Here is an 8,076-nt window from a genome sequence, read left to right on the forward strand (position 1 = left end):
TCATCCCTCATTTTCTTCGCGGGCTGTGGTTTCCCCTTCATCCCTTCGTCCGCGGCCTCATGTTTTACTATGGGCTAGATTTCCACAATCTAGCCCCGAACTATTTCCTCAATATTTCGGCGTTTGTCATCGTATGCAAAGCATTCCTCCGCATTTCCCCCCACTTCGGCCTATGGCTCAAGGTTTTCAGTGTGATATTGAAAAGTGGTGGATGGCCAGTACGCGGATTGCGGTGGCGCTATGGTGAGCAAACTGCCCAACGTCACTTGGACCAAGGGCACCTTCGTGGAGATCATGAAGGGATGGCAACAGGGGTGGTTCTATGTCACAGAGCCCCGCGACTCCTCATGGGCTGCTCCCGAGGAGTTCAAGTCCAGAACCCCAATGTGGCTAACATCCTAGCTCAATAAGGGCCTGGATTGGATGTCGACTGACGAGGTAACGATGCTCGAGAAGCACATCAAGATCATGGTAGATAAAAATACCATCCTCGCTAGCGTGATCCAGGTGATGCTGTTCCGCCGGATTCTCCACTGCTAGGCGTGTCAAGAGCCCATATGGAAGTTCAACTCATCCTGTCCCCGGACCCTGCAACGGTTCTTCGGCACGAAGCATGAAGACATGTGGAAGCTGCTCTTCAAGAACCTGAAGTCATGGCTGGAGGCAACCGAAGACCTCGGCTATGATAGCACCCATGCTACGACCCCTGTAAGTACTTTGATAACATTACTTTGCAAGTCCAAGGTGTACACTAAACTTTCCATTTTCTTTTGCAGGGTTGGACAAAGAAAGCGCAACAGATTCACTATCCGGCTCTGTTGCCCAAAGACGAAGCTATTCCTCTGTTGACGACGATGCTAGTCCCGACGTCGTAGTAGGTGCTGGAAAAGAAGGCCAAGGAGAAGGGCAAGGATGCCAAGAGTGGCCTCTATCGTAAAGGTGCCTCGGACGTAGTGTCCGAGGACACCGGAGCCCTCTCCTCCCCTGACGAAGATGAAGAGGAGGAGGAAGAGAGCAACTCCCCCTAAGGTGGAGAAGAAGAAAAAGACAGCATCCGCCGATCTGGAGGCGGAGGCGTCCAAGAAAGGGAGGACGTCCCTCACGGATGACTCTGAATCGAATGCTGATGAGTGGCGCCCCACGCCGAAGCCCCAGGCAGGATCGTAAGTACTCAAAGGTATATACATGTCCGGCATTTCTAGCTTATAGTTGTAATGCATTTAAATTGTATGTTGCAGCCTGGTTAACGTCCTCCCCTAGCGATCCTCCTCTTCCAGGAATTTACTGTGTCCGAACATGATGGAGAGCGATTCGCCTCCACCAGCTTCCTCCCCCACTGTCGCGGATAACACTGAGGTTTCCTCCCAAAGGACCCTTCCGGAATAGGGAGAGGTACTAGAGGCTGCCAAGACGGTGCCGAAGGTTGACACCTTGGCTGTCGAGGACATGGGGAACCGACCCCATGGAGACTGGAGACGGGGGACATGTCCAGTTTGGTCCCCAACCAAATGTCATTCCAGAGACCCAAACGATTTCCGGAAATAGATGAGCAACGCTCTTTGCAAGAAGGGGGTGCGCCTACAACACCGGCGTCCTCTGTCAATGCGGAGGAGCTGGATAATCTGGTGAGAGCGCTTCAGGGAGCCACCATTGTGTAAGAACATCGTACCCTTATGGGTATGGTAATTGAAAAGGTTTAGTCCACAAAAAGCGGACTGAGCGAAGCCTACACTAGCCTTTTAAGAGGCTTTGAGGTATGTGCGTTGCAATATCTTTTAATTGTATAAAAATAATGCCTATGTATAGATAGTAGCCCCTGAGGCTTTGTTCGGTGTTCAGAAAGACAAACCGAGCAGAGGTTCTAATAACTCATGCAGGAGGTTTAACATATATATCTGTTTGAACAAACAGGCTACAAAACAAGCGTCAGCTGCCTATGTCGCCGAAGCATGCGAGCTAAGGCGGGAGTAAGAAGAAAAACAAGGTTTGTGATACCGAACACACTTCTAAAATAGTGTCAGCTCTTATGTGTTATCTGAATGAGTTTCATAATTATGTTTGTAGTTGACATGTGCGTGGTCGAGGCCCTCAAGAGTGCGCTAGCCGAGGCCAAGAAGGAGGTGGAGGAGGAGCGAGCAGGAATCGCGAGTGGCGGAAGTCCAGCAAGAGGTCAAGGATGCCATAGGCAAATGCAAGTCCATAGAGCGCAAGAGTTCGGAGCAAAATAGCGAACTTGCTAAGGCACTCCAAAGCGCACAGGAAGCCTAGGCCGAAGCCCAAAGCACTGTCCGGGAAATCCAAGAGGCAAGGCAAATTGCGGAGGGTAAGGCCTTTAACATGCAGAGCAAATTTGTGAAGAAAAGGTATATCTTTCTAATCCGGATTTGGAGTTCTCCGGGAGTGTTTGCGGACCTACCCCGGAGTGTTGCTGATGCCGTGGAGTTCTTCCGGGCCGAAGAGGGGAGCTCAATGGAGAAGCTGGTCTGGTCGCAGTACCTTGCGCCAGAGCATCATGTGCCCCTCGTCGATCAGCTGAAGCAATGGACCGAACTGCACAGGGTGGATGAATTGGTCATGATGGATTTGATAATCCGTCTTTGGCCCGCCGAACCCATGCCCAGTAGCTACTTCGGTCTCGTGAAGCGGCTGGTCAGCGCCTTCCCTCGGCTTGATGCCATGAAGCGGTCGGTCTGTATTGAAGGTGCGTGGATGGCCTTCGCCCGTTTCAAGGTGCAATGGGCGAAGATGGATGCCGTCAAGCTTGGAACCGAGGGACCGCCCGCTAGCAAAGAGAACCGCATGCTGGAGCGGTACTTTGATGATGTCCTGAAAGCATCCCGCATTATAGAAGGCCAATGTTGGAAGGGCATCATCTTTGAATGAATGTATCTATGTTGTCTACTCCTGTATCATGAAACACAGTTTATGTGTGATATATTGCTTATTTTACTTTACAATATCTCCTCCTGTGCGGCTGTTTATGATATCTAAGAGTTGGCCAGTCGTCGGGTTCATCCCCCACCTAGGTAGTACGAGGGTGTTCGGGATAACACTTAAAACACACTTGACCCAACGTATGGGTCTGTGAAGGAGGTGTTAGTGCAGCGAACCAGGCAATCGGACTATATGGCTTTATCGCCCTCACTTAGCCATCGGAGTTTTATAATGGGAGTGTGGGTGCAACTCCTAGTATTGTTCGATTATCCAAACTTGGATGCTGTGAATGCCCGGCCGGGTGGAGGCCGGCCTATCGCATAATGCGGAAAAAATCGCAAGAGATTTATACTTAGTCACCAAATAGCTGACCAGCTCTCGCCGCATCATGGCAGTCAGTTTTCGGCTTTCTCTACTGAGGTGTTTGTCCGGGTAAACCATAAACACAATCGCAGTAGTTCTCCCTTTACTACCATAGCCGATCAGACGGAACATAAGGTAGAAAGCATAGGAGCCGGGCAACCCAACTATAGACCAAAGACATGATTCGGAGCCAATGCATATAATGCTATATTCGGGGCGCCGAATTGCACTTGTGAAAGTGTTTGTACTTTGTTTTTGTTTTTAAAAGATGTACGTGGCTTAATAGAGCCCCTGACGATTTAGGTCATACCAAGGTGTACATGACAAATCGGACAAAAACAGGGTACCATATGTTGAGAGATACACCAACGCCACATAGGTTTGGGCAAAAAATTGTTTCCATAGTAGTCTGATTGATACGTCAAAATGTATTGATACAAATAGTGCAATAAGCAATAAGGCTATTTTAGATGCCGAACACAAGGGGAAGCTATGCATGCATCCTAAAAGCAGACGAGGTGATCTTTACGGATCCTTTAGGTACTCTGGCACGCGTCTATGCTTCCTTTCTCCTTGGTATATTGTCCTTCGAGAGGAACATCTACTGGTGTTTTCATAATAGGCCACGGAAAGAGTCTTTGGCACCGGCAAAAAGGTGGTGTTGGTTGCGCGAAACCTAGAAAAATGAAAAGAAAAAAAAGGAAATGTAAGTGCCCTGATAAGGTCTAGCCGTATTGTAGGCATTGTCCTTATTGTGCCTCCATCCTTGCCCAAGGTATTTTTAGGGCATAATTATCTACGCGTGGTACATATGCCACAATTTGGTAGGGGCTGAGATGGAGGCTGAATTGCTAATTGAGCTCCTGACGAGCTGGACTATCGTGCAGTTGGTAGTCCAGACTCGTTTGATAGTGTCCAAGGACTTGGCCACCGATGTAATAGTTGGCTTGATGAGGCCACCCTGTACTTCCGCTGTCAGGGCCGCGGTGTGCTCCTCAGTGTGGAGGGGGCGTTCCATATTTTCCATTTACTGTGATAACATCGCGTGGTCCGGACATCTTGAGTTTTGAGATAGGCATAGTGTGGGGCCACATTGAGGCGAGCGAACACAGTTCGTCCGAGCAGTGCGTGGTAACCACTGGGAAGGGGGTGGTATCGAAGATCAAGTCTTTGCTGTGGAAGTTGTCCGGCGAGTCGAAGACTAGTTCCAATGTGATTGAGCCCGTGCAGCGGGCCTCTACCCCGGGTATCACACCTTTAAAGGTTGTTTTAGTGGGCTTGATTCTTTATGGATCAATACCCATCTTGCGGACTGTGTCTTGATAGAGCAGGTTAAGGCTGCCACCGCCGTCCACGAGGACTCGCGTAAGGTTGAATCCATCGATGATTGGGTCGAGTGCTAATGCGGCCGAACCTCCGTGAGGGATACTGGTCGGATGGTCCCTATGATCGAAGGTGATCGGACAGGCGACCATGGTTTATATTTTGGGGCGACTGGCTCTATCGCATAGACGTCCCTTAGCGCGCGCTTGCGCTCCCTCTTGGGGATATGGGTGACGTATATCATGTTCATTGTTTTGACTCCAGGGGGAAATTTCTTCTGACCCCCTGTTTTGGGTGCACGAGGCTCCTCGTCATCATCCTCACTGGGCGACCCTTTCTCCTTATGTTCAGCATTTAACTCGCCGGCCTGTTTGAAGACCCAACAACTTCTGTTGGTATTGTTGGCATGCTTATCAGGAGTGCAGTGGATCTGGCAGGGTCGATCAAGTATCTGGTCCAGGCTTGATGAACCGTCTTTGTTTCGTTTGAATGGCTTCCTCTGTTGACCGGATCTTGAGCCACTGAATCCTGCGTTGACTGTCGTATTCTCTGTATCATCATTGTTGCTCCGACACTTATGTTTGTTGCGTCGGGGCCTTCCATTGTCATTTCGGGCTTCGGAAGTTCCAGGGTCGCTGGTACTATTACCACTATGGGCTAGCCAGCTATCCTCGCCCACGCAGAAGCAGGTCATTTGTGCTGTAAGGGCTACCATGGACTTCGGCTTTTCTTGGCCGAGGTGTCGGGCGAGCCATTCAGCGCGGATGCTGTGTTTGAAGGCCGCTAGGGCTTCGGTGTCCGCACAGTCGACAATCTGGTTCTTTTTAATTATGAACCTGGTCCAGAATTTCCTGGCCGACTCTCCGGGCTATTGGACTATATGACTGAGGTCATCGGCATCCGGAGGCCGGACATAAGTGCCTTCGAAGTTATCTATAAAAGCATCTTTCAAGTCTTCCCAGATTCCATAGAGTTTTCTGGGAGGATGTTTAACCAGTGTCTAGCTGGCCCCTTAAGTGTAGGGGAAGGTATTTGATGGCGTGTAGATCATCACCGCGAACCATGTGAATGTGGAGAAGAAAATCTTCAATCCATACTGCGGGATCTGTTGTGCCGTCGTATGATTCGATGTTCACAGGTTTAAACCCTTCAGGGAACTCGTGCTCCATTACCTCATCGGTGAAGCATAGGGGGTGTGCGGCGCCTCCGTATCGGGCCATGTCATGACACAGTTCGGATGGAGTCCGTATGCGGCGGTTTTCAGCCCGGGGTTGGTTGTGTTTATCGCTCCAGGCTTGATAGCCCGCCTCTCGCGTCGGAGCATGCCCCTGCAATCCATATATTGACCTGGTCTGACCTGCCCTGTTTTCCAGGTCTTGTCGTAGGTCATATGTGTACCCTCGAGCTGTTGTTTCTCTGCTTTTACGGCGTGGTGGCGTGGGCTAGTGTTCGGCTTGAGTTGCCGCTCTGTCCCGGCCACGTGGTGGTCTATCGGGTCCGTCAGCCGTATTACGGATGGGTGGTATGGGCTCCAATGCCTCATTGTCGAATTGGGGTAGCAGCTTACGCTTTGGGTAACTCTTTGCTGGGTGTTCAAGGTCGTATTCTGCGGCTGCCAGGACATTAGTCCATCTGTCGTTGAGCAGATCTTGGTCGGCTTGAAGCTTCTGTTGTTTCTTTTTTAGGCTTCTAGCCATGGCTATTAGGCAGCGCTTGAAGCGCTCTTGTGCGAGGGGTTCCTCTGGTACGATAAAATCTTCGTCGTCGAGGCTTACATCGTCTTCGGAGAGTGGCAGATAGTTGCTGTCCTCCGAGTCATTGTTCCCTGTTTGTTCATCATGGTCAACTTGCCCGTCCTCCAGATCATCCCGTTCGGATGTTGGTTCGATGGGGTCTTCTTGGTCTTCGGCATTCTTCGGAGTATCATTGTCTTCGGTGCCGCTTTTTCTGTTCTTACCACGGCGCGGCTGACGTCTACGCTTTGGCAGTATCTTAGGAGGTTCGTCCTCGACTGGGTTTTTCTCATCGCCGTCGCCATCTAGCGGTGTATCCACCATGTATATGTCATATGAGGAGGTGGCCATCCAACGGCCAGTGATCGGCGGGTTTTGGGCCTGCTCCTCTTCGGCATCGTCGTCCATACCATCGATGTATTCAGAGGCGTAATCAAGCCTGTCGGTTAGGTCCTCGACAGTGGCTATGAAGTGGGTGGTGGGTGGGATGTAAAATTCCCTATTTCCATCCCCTAGTCCAGGTTGGACGTGATTGAGAAGCGGTTCCTCTGTGATGACGACGGATCGCATTAAGTCCAGAGCCTCGTTTAAGAGTGGGGTTTGGACAGGGTCGGAGGATTCTGGGCCGAGCTCGCATGAACGGGTCTCCAAAGTTCAAAATTAGTGTCCGGAGAGTTGTCCGGCCTTGCAGCGATTGCCGGAGACGCTATTCTCTCTGGTTTTTCGGTGTTGAGCTCTAGGGCCACAGAGAGTCCGGCAGGCTCGAGACTCCCGTATTCGGACCTGATGACACGCTCCGGATCTAAGGCCAGAGCGGTAGTTGAGGCCGTGAACCCTAGAAGATCATGTCTCCTCGGATGTCAGCGACACAGTTCAGATTTCCAAAACTGATCTGGTGACCAGGGGCGCAGTTGTCGATCTGCTCCAAATGGACAACAGAGTTGGCCCGTAGTGCGAAGCTACCGAATACAAAGATCTGTCCGGGGAGAAAAGTCTCCTTTGCGGTAGCATTGTTGTAGATGATTGATGGAGCCATCGAGCCTTTTGACGACGGCACAGTGGAACTCTCAATGAAAGCACCAATGTCGGTGTCAAAACCGGTAGATCTCGGGTAGGGGGTCCTGAACTGTGTGTCCAAGGATCGGGGATAACAGGATTCAGGGGACACGATGTTTTACCCAGGTTCGGGCCCTCTTGATAGAGGTAATACCCTACGTCCTGCTTGATTGACTTTGATGAGTATAGGGGTTACAAGAGTTGAACTACCACGAGATCATAACGGCTAAACCCTATATGTCTAGACTATATGATTATTCTTGCCTCTACAGACTAAACCCTCCAGTTTATATAGACACCGGAGGGGGCTAGGGTTTGTATAGAGTCAGTTTATAGAGAAAGGAATCTTCATATCCGCATGCTAAGCTTGTCTTCCATGCCAAGGAGAGTCCCAACCGGACACGGGGAAAGTCTTCCGTCTTATATCTCCACGACCCATTAGTCCGGCCCATATCAATAGCCTGGACACCCGAGGACCCCATAATCCTGGAATCCCTCACCCAGACCCCTATTTAACGGCGTGGCTATTTCTCACTTGACGGATATTTAAGAGAGAAAAAAGAAATTCTGAAAATAAAGATTTGCACAGATCTTGATGTAAGATCTTACGGACCTATATAGCACCGACTGCGACTTATAGCAAGACTGATGAATATAAGGACGATGA

This window comes from Triticum urartu, chromosome 6, assembly GCF_003073215.2.
Source record: "Triticum urartu cultivar G1812 chromosome 6, Tu2.1, whole genome shotgun sequence".
In the NCBI taxonomy this organism is placed as follows: domain Eukaryota; kingdom Viridiplantae; phylum Streptophyta; class Magnoliopsida; order Poales; family Poaceae; genus Triticum; species Triticum urartu.